The 18,094-nt window shown below is 41.4% G+C and overlaps 1 protein-coding gene across 1 annotated transcript in view; it reads right to left on the bottom strand.

Moving 5' to 3' along the window:
• Nucleotides 1–17,390, bottom strand: part of MBP (myelin basic protein) — a 186,502-nt gene extending 169,112 nt beyond the window's left edge. Inside the window, exon 1 of the mRNA XM_034762495.1 lies at nt 17,258–17,390. The gene's annotated coding sequence lies outside the window, so the exon portion shown is untranslated. The remainder of the gene's footprint in view (nt 1–17,257) is intronic.
• Nucleotides 17,391–18,094: the final 704 nt, after the last annotated feature.

Here is an 18,094-nt window from a genome sequence, read left to right as displayed (position 1 = left end):
CTCTGCAAAAAACTATCATAAGATCTTTACCTTTAGTATCATAAGTAAATTTGATACCTCACTAGCAAGGCAGATGGTTTTCACTCTTTTTTTAATCTATTTAGAACCGCTGTTTGACTGTAAACACAGATGCTTGAAATCCTTCTTGTATATACACAAAAAAAAACCACAAAAACCCATGGAGATAAAGTGAATTTGGTCTCATTATGTCCATATTATATTTATGTGCTGATCTGTGCTTAATTTTACTCATGCGAGCAATATTTACTCATGCGTGTAGTCACACTGAAGTCAATGGGATTATTTTGCATGAGGAAGGCACTAAAGGGTCAGCCCCTCTGTCATATGCCACAAATATTATTGCAATGCACATGATTATAAAATTATATAACTGCTTTCTTTCCCAAGCTCTGGTATTCCTTTCAAACGGAAGTAAGGAACCAGCTGACTGAATTCTTTATATAAATACACACACACTAACTTGGGTATATTCAATTTAATATTCTGGCAATTTTGTTAAATTCAACCCTCAGATTTATTACTTAACTGGAAAAAAGAAAATATTTCTACTAGAAGTTATTTAGACTTGGCATGCAATTTTATACTTCAGAAATAATCTATGTGGCAAAATAAAACAGCAAAATAGAGGAGATAAACATTTATAAAATGCCCTTAAATCTGCCACAGAATTTTTATATGTTAACACCTTGCCCTTCCCTCTGCCCCCTCTACACCACTGAAAGTGCAGTCCTTATTTTGAATGTTTTTATCCGATGTCTATTTGTTGGTGAAGACTTCAGTAATCAGAGAAACTCATGCACTAAGATTTGGGACATACTACAAGATAACTCCAAAAAGCGCATTCTTTGAAAATAAAAATAACTTATGAGTCCATCATTTAATTCACTTTCCATCAAATCTCTGATCTGTCTGTTGCAATTACATTTCTAAGAACCCCTTTTATAGTGCACATTAGTAACAGTCCGGTCATTTCTCATGGGAGGTTACCATGAGAAAAACATCATGAAATATTCACAGCCTAACTTTATAGATGGCACTTTAAGGTTCATTAAATGTCATCCACCACGACTTGGATACCTGGGGGTTTTTGTAGCCTAAATTATAATGCACGGCATAAAATGAGCATCGACAATGTAGTTCATAATCACGCATAGACAAAAGTTTGACTATAATCATGTGGTGGAACCACTTTCACAAAATACATAAATTGAACCCATGAACAATAACTTTATCAAGGAGCAAGAGAGCCGACATTTAAGGTACGACCCTGAAAGGTGCAGAGTGCCTCTTGTGAGGTTTTGGACATGCTCAGCTCTCAGGGTAATCACTGAATTGATGACGCTTCGTACCAGACAAGCTGTGCTCAGCACCTTGCAGGAGGTTGTTCTTTCAGACCACAGAATGAGTTTTTATTGAGAGTCTCATGATATTTGGTGTTTTTCTTCTAAGCCCCAGCTCTTGGGTGATGCAATTACGCGAGAATCTCAGTTTTCATTGTTAAAGTAAGTTTCTAGCTCTAATGGTTGTAGAGAAAAGTTTTAAAGCATAAGCCTAAACGCTCAAAACCAGAAGGCAAATAAAAAGAACCCAAAACATTATATCATGACTTTTAAGCCAATATTATGATTTTCCAGGGATTAGCTCATTATTTGTAATGCCTGGGGTTGGCTACGCTTCTGAACCCAAAAATCATCTCAGTGGCACAGCAATCATACAAATAGAAAATCAGGAGCCACACCATAAGAAGGGAAAGGCTACAGATCATCATTATACTCTTTGTAATTGATAATACCATCTCTCTTATTATGGAAAATTTAAAAATATATTAAGAATTCTGAGCATTGTGGTCTGCATCAAATGTACCAGACACTACTACTTTCCATCAATAGGCATAAATCTCTGTGGCTGCTAGATGTTATCTTTATTAAGTGTGTCTTGCCCTTTTCACTGAAACCCCACAGAGGGACACCACACTATACAGAAAAGATGAAAAACAAAAGACCTTGCAAAGCAAATCATGATTACAAGCAGAGAGAAATAGCATTTCAGCCTCTCCCCGAAACTCGTACCATACATAAAACATACAAATTTCTCCAGCACACACAATACAACTGCAACTCTGCTTTTGTGGCTACTAGTTCAAGTCTCCCCTGGGGACTAAAATTCCACCTGCAATGAACTGGTTAATAAAGAGAGCCTATCAGTCAGGAACGAGAGAAGCAGCACATAAACTGTAATGCTATTTTAATATAGGATCATCTGATTCTCGGCAAGCAGGGAAAGAAAAAAAGACTGCAACCCACAGTTCACAAGTCAGTATTACTGTTCTACAAGCCAAAATTAAGACTAGCTTTTCAATGACAACAGTTCCATAGCTACTGACACGCTGACTGTTAAAAATGTAAAGGTAAGTTTTCCAGGAGGGTTTGCTTTGTTTTCTTCATTTCAGGGCCTGATCCACTGGACAAGATTATCTTAAAAAAGGGGGAGAGAATTATTACATACCCTCCAGGTGAATAGTACTAAGTCAGATTGTACTGATGACAGCTATGCAAAAACTTTAGTACATATAGCTCTACTTTCCACAAACAACTGTAGGCAAAGCAATAGTGCAGATAAAAAAAGTTTCAAGAAATCAGTGTTAGGAAAGGTTCTATTTGCAGCAACCACAAATTTTATTTAACAAGAAGCCCCCAGGAAATGATACAGTAGCAATCATCACTTCGGTCAAACCTTGGAGAGGAAGCATACTGAAGAGTACAACGCTAATTTCCCCAACAAGAGCCAAAGTATCTGGTAAATAAAGTTATGTTTTCTTCTAAATGTCAGTTCTGAAACTAAAACTAAAAAAAAAAATATGCCATGAACAAAATATCAGTAATCCATTCTCCTTCTGCTTTTCTAAAGGCAACACTGAAAAGCTGCCCACCTCAGGAAAGGCAGAACTGTTACTGCTGACACATGAATCACGCCAGGCAAGTATAATCAAAACTAGGCCTTTTCATAATTATTGCTTCATGTCCATTCTTGTGGGTATAGATACTCCCGTTGAACTAAATTACTTGAGGAGCTGATCCGAGTTCCAGACATCAAATCCCTAATTATAGTATTTTTCAATGACAAATTGTTTAAAAGACCAATTTAAAATAGCTGGTCTCTCTCACCAACAGAAATTGGCCCAATAAAAGATATTGCCTTGTCTCTCAAATTAAATAGGGCAGCTCAGTGTCCTGATGGTGGAGCTCTATACTGTCAGGTCAGAATTTGATTCCCACTGCTAGTCATTAATTTTTCAAGAAGGCAGAAGCTGGCAGTGCTAGAAAACCAGCATGTAGACTAGAAAACCAGCATAATGTCAATGGGAGTTAGGTACCTAAATATTTTTGAGGTTCTGGTCATGGAGCTCCATATTATCATCAGAGATTTATATAGCCTCAGCATATTGTCTGGGTCAAGTGCATGACTTAGTTTAGGCAGAAACTCAACTCTCTAATATTTCATGTCTTGAGTTGTACTGGGTAATTGCTCATCAACTCCAAAGGCACTCGAAGATAAGATACTGCAGAGTTCCAATCCTCTTCAATAACACTCTTCTTGGGGGCCATTGTGGGAGTTAGTAAGATGAGTTTGGCCCAGATTTTTAATGATACTTAGGCATTGCTGCAGTTATCATAACATCTGATTTAGAAGACCAAGTCTCATTTTAAAAAGGGATTTTTAGGACTGATGAGTCTAAATCTTAAGTGCCTAAGAGCCTAAATTACTTTTGAAAACGAGGCAGGCTCCTAAATCAGTTGGACATTAGAACACTGAGCACAGTAATGCCTGGATACCTTTAAAAATCTTTATGCAGGGTTGTTGTAGCCGTGCTGGTCCCAGAATATTAAAACAGCAAGATTGGTGAGGTAATATCTTTTATTGGAACAACATCTATTGGTAAGAGAATAAGCTCAAAAGCTTGTCTCTCTCACCCACAGAAGATGGCCCAATAAAAGATGTTACCTCACCCACTTTGTCCCTTTAAAAATCTAGACCTTTGGCTGGAGTGCTATCAGAATGTTGATGACACTAAGGTTTATTAATAGATATGTAAATTTTAAGATCAGAAGGGACTATTTAATCTGTTCTTACCTCCTGCATAATCCAGGCCAGATAATTTGTGTCTCCATCTCAACTGATCCAGCAGGCATATTTGAGAGACTAAGGCACTGAAGAGACCCAGCTGCTCAATCCAAACAAGAAGGTGATGTTGCTGGTAGGTTGGGAGAAACAACCAGAAGAGCTGGCAAAAATAATATCTGCCCTATGACTGAGGACACTCAATTCACACTGCTAACTGGAGTTTACAGTTTGGCTGTCCAGCTAGACTAGGATTACCAGATAGCAACTGTGAAAAAAATGGGATGGGGATGGCAGGTAATAGGTGCCTATATAAGAAAAAGTCCCCAAAAACAGGATGGTCCCTTTAAGACCGGGAAATCTGATCACCCTAGTCAAGACTAATAGCTGCACTTAGAAGGTCACATGCCAGAAGTGCTCAGAAAGGCATTTTACAAACTCTGCCTGGCTAGGCGGGGCCAGCCTTTTGTATTGGATGAGGATCTTGCTACTATCACCTGTGCCTTTGTCACATTAGATTACTGCAATGTAGTCTACATGGGACTACATCTTAAATCAAATGAGAAGCCAGAACTGGTGCAGGAGGCAGCTGCCCACTTGATTTGCAGGGCATCCCACAGAAATCACATGACACCTGCCCGCACAGTTTTGCGCTGGTTAACGGTGAACTTCTAGATAGATTTTTGGTATAGTGTTTGTTTTGACCAATGAAGCACTAAATGGTCTTGGACCAGCCTACTTGAGAGATGGACGCTGACACCATGATACACTGCTACAGGTGGTTGTGCTCATGTTAGAATCGCTTTGATATAACAGAGCAGCAGCAGCTGGCAGGGTGTTCTCTGTAAGGATTTTAGGGCTCTGAAATGCCCTCCCCACCCCGATCTGAAATAGCCTGATTTGCTGTCTTTCAGGACATGCTTCAGAGCCCATTTGTTTCACTTGGCTTTTGAAAAAGAGGTAGACCGTGGTGAATGGGGGTGTTAGCATTTATATGCTGCTTCTTAGTAGAAGAGGCGAGTTTGACTGTGTTTGGTTTTGTAATTTTAAACAACTGGCAGGGTGCTCAGAGCCTGTGTATAGGCTTTGTTTCATTTCTTCTACATATCAAGGAAATAAATATATTTTCTTGGAGACAATTATAGATTGTGTTTGCACTTTACAAAGCCTAAATCTAAAGAAAAAAAAATCTGAAGTAAAAAAATTATTCTAATTAATTAGTTAACTTTTCATGCTCTACTGCATGTACTCACAAAAAAGATCAGAATAAAACAAGTGAAAAAATGTGTCACCAATCATGGGGAATTTGTAAGCATCTTTGGCTGTTGTTAATTCAGGTTCTTTTTTCTACTGAACAGCCTCTTTTCCACGAAAATAAAGGATCAAGAGCACAGGTTAAGACCAGATACAGTGCTCATGCGTGATGCACAAGTTTTCTCAAGAACAGCTCTACAATTGCATCTTAATGCTGACCTATAATATACTCTCTTCTACCAGCCCTGCTCCTGCTCCCTCCCCGCCCATTACAAATCAAATACTGCTAACCATGCCAAACTGTGTGACTGTGCCAACTTTTGTGAAACATTTTAAATAGGGATTAGACTGAGTCCAAATTCATAGTCACTTGTGATCCAAAATTTTGAACTCAATTTAGCAAATGTACTAAACAAATACATCATAATATGCTGAGCCCTTTAATATATACACCAACAATTTATTACATTATTCTTTAAAGTGTTCACTGCAATTTTTTTTATTTTGTCTTCCCTCCCCCATTTTAGGATCATAATAGTTAGAGATAAAAAAAAAACTGCTTACATCCTAAGTCCGCTTATCTGCAAGGGCAGGATATCAAACACTGAATTTGGACTCTAAAGACTAACACTTTCAAAAATTTAAAAGAAAAAAAAAAAAAAAAAAACAACATACAATTCAAGTGGTTTTAAAGAAAATCCTACTGTCTCAAAGGTAGGAAACAAGGAAATAGAACTGAGAGTATTATGGGTTAGTAAATTAGAAAAAAAATGGCTCCATATTGTGTGTGTGTGTCTCTCTCTCTCTCTGAGAGTGATAGACAGGGCCGGCTCCAGGCACCAGCCTGGCAAGCAGGTGCTTGGGGCAGCACGTCCAGGTATTTGGCGGCAATTCGGCGGACGGTCCCTCACTGCCACAGAGAGCAAAGGACCTCCCACCGAATTGCCACCGCAGATCACGATGGCGGCTTTTTTTTTTTTTTTTTTGGCTGCTTGGGGCGGCCAAAACCCTGGAGCCGGCCCTGGTGATCGAGAGAGAAAAACCCTGATTTGATTTACCTTTTCAGACTTACTCTCTCTCTTGTTTTCTCCCCTTCTATTGCCCTAACATTATTTCTGAAGACAGAGTAAACAATGGCGAAGTGAAGATTATATGGAAAACTATAAACTTCATCAATAGAATTATTTCAACTTCATTTGAAAAGTTTCTCTGTTGGGCTGTGTCCGAGACGTACAACTAGACCATAAAGCAGAGCTGGGATTTCATGATTACTGCCACTAACATGAGGCTACAGATGGAGCTACACCAGTTGATAGCAACTGAAGATCTGGCCCAGGATTTTTAAACCAATCATTTTTTTAAAAAAAATTAACACATTCTGGTGTTCAGCAATTTATACCAACACTAAGTAGAATACTACAACTTTTGGCTTAATAATCCTATTTTGTAATTTCCTCATGGCCAAGAATGTTTTCCTTTGTACCTGTACAGTACCTGAGTCTTTTAATACAAATAAATACGACACTGAATTCTGGCCTATCGGGTGAAGGTTAAAGCTTGTATGATCTACCTGTCACATGCTTCAGTCAATGAGGATCTCACAACTGGAAGTATGCTGCATAGCAAACAGACACGTGGCTGACTGATACCTGTTGAGTATGCTAACAGGGTGCACTGAGCAATTTATTAATAAAATCAGCTCTTAACATGGTTAGGAGAGGTTGGAAAATAATTTTTTCTTGCCAAGAGTGTAATTCCTTGTTCAACAGAACTAACAGAACTGCCACGTTTCCATCTACCCAATTAGCTTTCACAGTCCTATTCTAAAAGCATATGGATGAATCCCCAGTTTGTATTTGTTATGAACACAAATCTACTAATAGAGAAGTTATTTGGAATTGTTCAGACATTGTTAAAAACAAAAAACAGCCAGGGTAAAGTCAGGTGAGAACCTGATAATGCTATATATTCAGCCTCAGTCCAGCTGAACACCGCATTCAAAACCAATTAATCAGGCAGAAGTTCAACACAAGCATGGGTGCTAAGTTTGTATAACTTTTGGTGGTGCCCAGAACGGATCCAAGCAGAGCCGTCTCGTCCATAGAACAGACTGGGGCAACCATCCCGGGCCCCATGCTTCAGGGGGATGCAGGGTCCAGGGCGACCTGGGGAGTTACGGGGGGCCTGGTGCCAGCAGCAATGAGAGACCTAGCCACAGCCCACTCTTGCTCTGCCCCCTCCCCACCTCCATTCCACCCCCTCCCAAACCCCCGCCCCACCTCTTTCCGGCTTCTGCCCCCTCCCCAGAGCGATGCTGGGAGCTGGCGGGGCAGGGAGAAGCAGAGCCGGGCGGGCTGGGTTGCTTGTTGCTGCCAGCGCCAGGCCCCCCGCAACCCTCCCAGGCCACCCTACACCCAGTATCCCCCGAAGCACAGTGCCCCCCAAAGCACGGTAAGCCCAAACACTGGTGTAGCCAGGCCCATGTTCCTAAATATTGGTGGAGCACGGGCACTACACGCCCATATAACTCGCCACCTATGGACACAAGGGCTTCCATTATGATTTTGTTTGAGATCACTGCTCTCCCTATCAGAAGGTAAAATCAGAGGAACTTCTGTATGCAACACTAATACAGCAAAACAGATTCTCCAGAGGCAAAGAAAATGCACAATGTTTTAGGTGATGTCTGATCACAACAACATCTGATAGTTTCCATTCAACAAAGCTTTAAAAAAAAAAAAAAAAAGTGGATTTATCACATCCTTAATTTAGTGCTCACGAAAGTGAAAGCCATACTCTAACATTGCCTAGCACTAAAAACACGAAGGGCCTTGCTGAAAACTTTTTTCATAGTGTGTTGCTAATGCACTCCAGTCCTGACCTACAATGTTCCTGTAGAATTCTAAACTGTTTTGAACAAAAAATTCATATCACGCCAAATTCTCAGGTGGCTTTGTGATTAGGGAAGTAAAATGTTAACTGGTTAACCGATAAGCATCAGTCTTAGCAGTCACGTATTCAATTAATGTTTAAATGCCTAATGTGCACACATTAAAAATGCCAAGCAATACCATTTCATAGTGTATCGCACTGTTAGGAGTCGGGATCATTGCTATGGAACTGACGTCGTAGGCACAGGAACTAGGGGGGGGGGGGGGGGGGGTGCTGTAGCACCACACACACACCCCTAGTTCCCATACCCATGTTGTGAACTGCATGTTTAAGAAGAAACCGTTTAAACTATTAACCGATACAATTTAAAATGTTTTAAAATGCTATTTACATCCCTATATATGATATGCGCAAAAACCCATTAGGGACTAGGTTTAATTTGTACAATATTCATTTGTGACCTAAGCAACTTCCAAAACCCACGTCTATAGAGGTTAAACATTTAGCCGCTATGCCACCCAGGTGTGGCCTGTAATATTAAATGACACTTGGATAAGCAGGTACCATGCCTAATAATTATAAATTTTTCACTGACCGAAAGATGCATCATTCAGATATAGTATTATCCAGTCTTTATTGGTAAAAACAGTCATCTTGGTTTAGGCCCAAGATTTCAGTTTTGACTTTATAAAAATGTCTACAACATAATATGATCAATAAAATTAATATTTAATTAGGAAAAACAAAAAAAGTGCAACCTGATACTTTTCTTTCACAGCATTTTTATCTTGGTGGATCATAGTTAAATTACACTGTATCAACATCCATTAAATGTTTCTTTATCTGTAAAGCCAGGAGAACTTCCAGATGTTTAAAATGTTTAAACGTTACTGTGCAGTGTTGTGAAAAATCTTACAGTATTGACTAGAAATAGCCCATACACAAAATTGCAACTCTCTAAGGTGAGAGAAATGTTTAAAAAAAAAAGTTCATAAATGGTTAACTATATACATACACACTAGGACTGTAGATCAATTGCAGTTAACTCACGCAACTAAAAAAATTAATTATGATTAAAAAAATGAATCATGATTCAGCAGTTTTAATCGCATTGTTAAACAGAATACCAATCGAAATATTTCAACATTTTCAAATATATTTCAATTACAAGTGTACACTGCTCACTCTATATTATTTTTATTACAAATATTTTCACTGTAAAATGACAGTATTTTTCAGTTCACCTTACACAAGTACTGTAGTGCAATCTTTTATTGTGAAAGTGCAACTTACAAATGTAGATTTTTTTTGTTACATAACTGCACTCAAAAACAAAACAATGTAAAACTTTAGCGCCTACAAGTCCACTCAGTTCTACTTCTCATTCAGCCAATTGCTAAAACAAGTTTGTTTGTTTACATTTATGGGAGATAATGCTGCCCACTTCTTATTTACAATGTCACCAGAAAGTGAGAACAGGCGTTTGCATGGGACTTGTGTAGCCAGCATTGCAAAGTATTTACGTGCCAGATATGCTAAACATTCCTATGCCCCTTCATGCTTCAGCCACCATTCCAGGAGACACACTTCCATGCTCATGACACTCGTTAAAAAAAAAATAATGCCCACTGTCCTCCTTGTCAAATCAGGCCATAATCCGGGTGTCACTGTCAACTCAATCCTCACATTCAGGCTGTGTGTTAATCTTGCTGCATTTTCCTGAATAACTCCTCTAAGATTATGGCCTTTCCTCTGTGTCCACACAACTAAAACTCTCATCCAGCTTCATCATGATCTTGTGTGTCTACTATTGCGACTTCCTTTTCTCTGGTTTTGACAATCTCATATTATGCCACCTATCTATTCAAAACATTGCTGCATATGTCATTGTTCAGATTTGTTGCTTCAATCACATCACTCCTCTCCCTGGCTCACTCTTCTCTGTTACATCAGACAAACTATGTCTTAATTTATAAAACTCTTTACAACCTCTCTGCTCCACCTACCATCTTCTGTACACTATCAAGAAGTCTACTCACAACTCTGCTTTGCCTAGGATAGTGGCCTTCACCACCCATCTGTTAATTTCCAAACAAGCACCTTTGCTCTTGCTCTCATGCTGCCCCCCATGCATTCGGGTTGCTCTCTGTAACCATCTACAAAGCCACCTCATTTCCCTTGTTCAAATCCTTCCTTAAAAACTCCCATCTGCCATGATGCCTACAAAAAAAAAAAAAAAAAAAAAAAAAAAAATTGACAATGGTTTAGCAGCTGGTGTGCTCATCATGTGGATCAGTTTTGTTTCCCTGTTTCCCTGTGCTTCCCCAATCTGTTTGTTGCATCCACCTGTTGTCTCTCATCTTACACTTAGATTGCAAGCACCTCAGGTCAGGGACAGTCTGTGTTTTATGTTTGAACATTGTTTAGCACAATGGGGCCCTGCTCCATGACTGGGGACCCTAGGTGTTCGTATAATACACACAACAACAACAACAATCTAATTCCCATTGAAGTCTATGGAAAGAGTACCACTGACTTCAGTAGGAATTTGATCAGGGTCTCAAAAAAAACAGCTTGGCTTTTTCTATCGACCACTGAATTGTCTTGCATTTTAAACTGTTTGCCGCAGCTAACGTGCCCCACGGGATAAGCATTAATACAACATGGATATATTATTGCAAATTTATCACTGAGGTTTAATATAATCTACCTAGGCTTTTCTACCAAGCCCATCATTCCAGTATCTGAGGCCCCAAATCAACAAAGCATTTAAACACATGCTTACCTCTACCCTAATTTCAGAGTGGTAGCCGTGTTCGTTCGTATCAGCAAAAACAACGAGGAGTCCTTGTGGGCACCTTAGAGACTAACACATTTATTTGGGCATAAGCTTTCGTGGGCTAGAACCCACTTCATCAGATGCATGAAGTGGAAAATACAGGAGCAGTCTAACAAGACAATTCACTTAACAGCAGTATACCATGGGAGGAAAGATAACTTTTGAAGTGGTAATGAGAGTGGTCCATTTCAGACAGTTGACAAGAAGGTGAGAGTAACAGTAGAGGGAAATTAGTATTGGCGGAAATAGATTTAGGTTTTGTAATGACCCAACCACTTCCAGTCTTTATTCAGGCCTAGTCTGATGGTGTCCAGTTTGCAAATTAATTCCAGTTCTGCAGTTTCACATTGGAGTCTGTTTTTGAAGGTTTTTTTTGGTTGAAGAATTGCCACTTTTAGGTCTGTTATTGAGTGACCAGAGACACTGAAGTGTTCTCCTACTGGTTTTTGAATGTTATGATTCCTGATGTCAGATGTGTGTCCATTTATTCTTTTGCGCAGACTGTCCAATCTCGCCAATGTACATGGCAAAGGGGCATTGCTGGCACATGAACTACCAATGTGATATATGCCATCATCTATTTTCCCCCCCAATACTAATTTCCCCCTACTGTTACTCACATCTTCTTGACAGCGGTGTTGCTAAAAGGTGTGTAGTGTAGACATAGCCTTAGATTGTAAACTCTTCAGGGCAGGGACTTTGTTGTTTCACCTGCACAAAACCGCCTAGCACCCTTTTGAGATAATAAATAATGCCCTCTCGGATCCTGTGCATAATACAATCAGTTTCTAATCCTTCAAAAAACTCTCTCAAAGCTCACTTCTTTGTTTAGTTTTTCCAATGATGATCCCACTTCTGCTTTCATTCCTGATATGGCTCCTTCAAGCCCTAAAACACAGTATTCCACTGCATTCAAAACCTAACAAACCAATATTTCAAAAATATGACATCAACAAACGATGTACATAATAAAATTATATCTGTAATGGCAATCTTTTCCCTACCCTCTTGTTTTTCATCCGTTAATGTCCTTTGTTTAATTAAGGATCTGGTCCAGAACCTACCCCTCCAAAATAGCCCCACTAATTTCAGCAGGACAATCTGTATGAGAAAAGATTATTCATGTGAGTAAATCCGACAGGATTAGGTCCTTAGCTACGGAGCCTCCAAACTCTTATACGTAAGACTAGTCCCATTGAGTTCAATGGGACTGATTCCCTATGCATTTGGGTCTTAGACTATAAATGCTTATGGAAAGAGGCTTTAAAAAAAACTTGTTACTTTTTGTTTACACTTCACACTTCTGGTGCTAAAGAAAAACAAATATTAATTTCAGCTAGATTTTGCTTGTGTGTGTTTGCATAATTGACCCTAAAAGCCAATGCACATTCATCTGAAATAAATGTAGCTGTATTTGTTTAGATGTATGAAACGTATATGTATGTTCATATATTAGCAGATATGCTTCTGGAGCTCTTTGAAAGGTAAAACATTAGCAGAAAATTGAGTAGCATATGATTTTTTTTGAATGCTTAGAACTTTGATTTTTTTTTTTAATCAATTTATTCATTCGCCAAGGCACTTGTTCATCCCCCCTCCCTAGGTTTCAGAGCCCAAGCCATAACTTCAAAGCTCTGTCTACACAGCTATCTTTAGAGCATTCTCATGAGCCCCACCTGCCCAAAGCAGTCGACCCGAGCTGGGAGGCTTGCTTTTGCGGACTGGATAGACAAACTCTTTAAAGGCTAAACCCATGTGAATTCTCAACTTTTTCAAACTTTTTTTTTTAAACTGAGGGCAAAAACGTCTTGGTGGGGGACAGAATGAGGTTGGGGGAGGAAACTTTTTATTTTAAATTCCTGTTCAACAATGGCCAAATGAATATTTTAGATTGAGTTCTGAACACAACTACCACACAAGGGAATAATGAGTATCTGCAGCAATGAGACCCGAGTTCCTGACTCTTTCAAGTTTCCACCTTTCTCCACAGAGACTGGAGGAAGAGAAATTTGAGTTCCCCTGGGGAGACCCATTAGCTCCCCTGCCTGATCCCATCACTGTAGCACCATTTACCTTCTAGTATATTCTAGGTCCTCAGCAGTATTGATGTCCTCCAGTGTGCAGAACTCATGAGAATTAGCACAGAGGAGTCTGGCATGGCACAAGGGAGGAGCTGTGAGGTCCAGTTGCTCACTTGCTGATGTTGTCACAATTTCTCTTCTACCTCCCACATAGAGAGGAGACAGGACACAGAAGACTTGGGATTTCTCTAGGGAATTCAATTTAGAGTTATAATATCCTTCTGGGGAAATCTCTGCTGGGACAGTGAGTGGATAGGGCTCATTTACCTGGCCCTATCCCCAGCTTGTCTGCTCTTCCCTGGCATATACACTCTCCTTTAGCTCATCGGAAGAGGAGATGCAGATTTCTCATTCCCACATACAAAAAGGGTCAACACAGCATGCCAATGGTCCCCGCTGCACGCAGATGTTAGTATAATCATTTAGTCTGACATGATTCACTAGTTTTAGGATTCACTTGGAATTTGTGTACAAACAGTATATCCATCCCATCTCTAAATAAAAGCCATTACATGTACACACTGAACTAGACACGAAACTTAAAAAGTTACTCAACCACATTCATAACTAGCAAAGGAAATAAAAATCACAATGCCAGTCAACCTTTCCACCAGTGACAATACACGATAGTATTAAGAAAAACAATCAGTAAGCTGTAACTGAAAAGCGAGCCAGGTCACAGTGCAGATCCAATCTGCAATGATCTCAGACAACCCTAGCCTAAGCTATCTAGGTTTCGGTTACCTGAAACACTAATATCTTTCAAGGAAATCTCTCTTCTCTCTCTCTTTCTCAGATTTTTTTTTTAATTTAATGTAATCAGTACCAGTGTCACTAAGTTTGCAAGTCTAAAATATTTGGCAAAAAGTTTAATATATGCAGCACTGTGATTCTCTGCATTTGTAGTTTATTCATATCTATATTTTGGTGACAGCTGTAGTTGAGGCCTACTGCATTGATCATAGAGTTTAGAGTCAGGAGATCTGAAATTTAGTCCCGACTCTGCCACTGAGTAATTGTGGAACCTTGGACAAATCATTTAAGATCTGTTACCCCATCAGTGAAAACAGAAATAATACTTGCCCATGTTTGTAAATCACTTTAAAAAAATCTATGGATGAAAAGTATTATATATGGAGGGAGTGGTGACAGGTACTTCTTGTAATTACGGTACTTGTGTTTTTTTTTTTTTTTTTTAAGAGGATACAAGTGATTAGGTGACTGTGAACCAAAGCATTGCTTCTCATTCAATGGGCACATGGAACTGGGTTTAGGAGTCACCATTTAGGAATGAAAGTCCAAAGAGAGAACAAGTTTGTTCTGAGAATTCTCATTGGCATCCAAGACTAAACAGCTCAGTTTGCGTATTAGTGATTTGAACAAGAGCATATTGGAATGTCTAGTCATTAAGACTAACATGGTAGATTTTGGGAAACAGCCAAGGCAACAATGCCAAGTCAAACTGTGACTAGTTACTGTTATAATCTGTTGTAATTCAACTATTTTTGCAAAACTAGGCCTCAATTATTTTTTGGTTTTCATGGCAAACGATTAACTTAAGTATTTCCCCTTTTGTTTTTTGCATTGTACTTGTTATAGGCCAAGTTAGGTTAATAAAATAACATTACATTTTATTTATGGAGTTTCTCCCACCTTTGCAGAGTTGTCATAACAAAACAATAAAAGACAGCTATTCTTTGTCTTTTTCTCATGACATATCAGCTTCCTTTAACTGCTTGATCTATGGTCTAATACAATCAAAGCTTAATGTAAGTCCACTTAAGGCACTAATTTAAACAGTTCTTTACGCATCCGAAGAAGTGGGCTGTAGTCCACGAAAGCTTATGCTCTAATAAATTTGTTAGTCTCTAAGGTGCCACAAGTACTCCTGTTCTTCTTTATTCATTTGTGATCCTCTAATTGTCACATGTGCAGTATTATACTATATTCTCTTGGCTCTCAGTAAAATCTGTACAACCCTCTATCCATCCATCCACCTACCCAGTTACCCATCTACTTTCTCAATGCTCATTAGTATTTAAAAAAGTCATTAGTTTAAAATATGTATGAAAAATATATAATCCATGACTCCTGGCAGCTGTGGCCAACATCTTCCTTACCAATTATTAACTACTTTGGAGATATTTTTATGTCTTCTTTGGAGTTTTTATTTTCAGCTCATCTGCTAACACAAATCAATACTGTACTAAGGTAAGAGATGTGTTTTACTGGTCCATTATTATACATCTTGTATGACTTTGAGCACTTCAACCTCTTCCTCCCACTCTTGAATTTCGAGTCCTTGTGCTGGGCTGTCCAACAGTTATACCACTTTATGTACCATAGTGACGTAGCAGTGTTCCATGCATCTTATTAATCTCAGCAGTGTCGAAATGTTAAACTAATATTGTAAAAATCCATATAAAATTAATACATTTTAATTTATTCTTATCACTTGAGGGACAATCCTGCTCCCAATAAAGTGAGAGGGAAACCTCCACTGATGCAGGATCAAGTCCTTGGTGTTTCTGATTTTGGTGATTTTATTACGCACTTTCTTTTGGTAACTTTATATCTGATCAGCTGAAAGATTGGATTGGATGCTGGATCCACTCCCCTCTGCACTTGATTTTAAATAATATACACATTTATCATTTCCTCTCTAAGGGTAAAAAAAAAAAAAAATCACATTGACTTCCTGAATATCAGTACCAGTTATTTGTAAGTGTAAGATCAACATACCTACTATTGCTACAGAACGAACAGGTTAACACAAAAATACTTTAAAATTGCCAAGTCCACAGCTACAAATGCATGAGCCACTTAACAAAAATCAAATAAATCCTCGAGTGAGAGGTTTGACAGCAATGCAATAAACCAGAGTTACTATAGAGGCTCACCCTACCAGAGATCCCAGTGCAACACACAAACAGAAAACACTGATGACAGCAAGAGAGAAAGCAAAGGCCACCACGTAGGCATTCAAAGACCCCAAAAAGGGAGTGCGTTTCCTGCTAGTGCTGACAGAAGGAACCGCAAATGCACTTACACTGGGCGATACACCACCCTTCGGCAGCTATCCGCGAGGGCGGGACAAGCACGTTCCTGCTACGCAACCCAGTAGCTTTGTAAGTAAAGTATCAAGTAAAGTTCAAGCGCATGGCGAGCCTCTGAGTGGCCGGAGGCGGCCAGGTGAGCTGGGCAGCAGTGGCAGGCGGGCGGCCCCGCCCCCTCATTAGCTGGCGCTTGCAGCTGGTTGCGCTCGGCGAGGGGTTTGTTTTGTTTCGTTTTTACTCCGTCCGGACACAGCCCTGAGCTGAAACCGGAAACCCACGGGCGTGATCCCTCAGCCTCTCGGGCTTGTATCACCGGGCCCGCCCCGAGGTGGTGCCGGGGCCGGGTCGTCGGTTTGACAGCAGAAGCCAAAATGCTGGTGGGGCTGGCAGCGTAGCGCGAGTTCAGCCTGAGCCACGTCTGGGGGCCGCTCCCCGCTCCCAACACACACACACACACACACCCCGTACCGCTGGGCCGAGCAGCGGGTCAGAACCTGCCCTCCCCTCCGTGTGGGCCCCTTCTCCAGCCCCGGCGCTCTGCTCCCGGCCCTCCACCCCGGGGCACCAGCGAGGCTGGCGGGCCTCTCCCGGAAACACCTTTGCTACCAGCGCAGGAGCGGGCCAAACGGCTGGAAACACCAGCACGGTGCTTTACCCCTTAGCAGCCGCTGAGCAATGACGCGAAGCCGGGCACCTGCACCTGCCCAGCGCTGGGGCCCACCTGTGCCGGCCAGCGCGCAGGAATCCCAGGGGCCGGCCTCCCTCCCCCCGGCGACTGTCTCTGACCGGGGGCGGGGGGCACCTAATAAAGGGGAGGGCAGGGAGGCAAATACCACCCCCTCCCCACGCCCACTGCTAATGAAGAGCCTATCGCGGGGAACAACAGGCACGTGTGCCGCCGCCGGGCATGGGCATTCACCCCCGCCCCCCACCCCACCTCGCCACCCCCCGAGGGGCTGAAAGAGCCAAAGGCATGAAAAACAGTAACAACGCACCCAGCGTGTCCTCTCGGGCTCCGGGCTCTGCGGCATCTACCAGCGGAGAGGCGACGTGGAAAGCGACACCGGGGGGAGACCCCCCCCGCAGCAACCCACCCAGGCGGGGGGTACAGGCACAGAGGGGCGGGGGGAAAGCTCCGACCCCCAAGCGAAGCTGTGCGCCTCACTCCCCCCAGCAAACCCTGAGCGCTCCCGTCGCTCAGCGAGGAGCTGCGGCTTTGTGGGTTTGAGATACAATTGCCGGCGTTGCTGCTGTCGCCCAGGTTCTTCCCAAGGTGGTAGCGGGCGCCTGCCTGCCACAGCCAGCCGCCGTCGCCACCCTAGACAGCTCCCCCAGCTCCCCGGGCCGCAAGGTAAAATCACCCGCCACCGCCTCGCTCCAGCCAGAGAGCCGGGGTAATGTGCGGCACCTGGGCTCAGGCGGGCCGCGCGGGTGTCATTTCAGGGCTGGGCGGGGCTGCTGCGCCGCTCCAAACCAGGAAGAAGAACTAGAAAGACACAGACAAGATGAAGCTCCTGGCTCGCTGCTCAGCGTTTCGAGTATAGAGTAGTTGACATCCAAGAGCATTATGGGAAATGAAAGCAATGGCCCATGCAGTCGGATAAGTCCTTCTGGGGCTGGGCAAGGGAGGCAGAAGAAACCTCGGATACCTGTCATAGGTATCAAGTATCAGGGGGTAGCCCTGTTAGTCTGTATCTACAAAAACAACAAGGAGTCTGGTGGCACCTTAAAGACTAACAGATTTATTTGGGCATAAGCTTTCGTGAGTAAAAACCTCACTTCTTCGGATGCATAGAGTGAAAGTTACAGATGCAGGCATTATATACTGACAC

The sequence above is a fragment of the Trachemys scripta genome, chromosome 2 (assembly GCF_013100865.1).
Source record: "Trachemys scripta elegans isolate TJP31775 chromosome 2, CAS_Tse_1.0, whole genome shotgun sequence".
Taxonomy (NCBI): domain Eukaryota; kingdom Metazoa; phylum Chordata; order Testudines; family Emydidae; genus Trachemys; species Trachemys scripta.
This window is presented reverse-complemented; position numbering and strand designations above follow the sequence as displayed.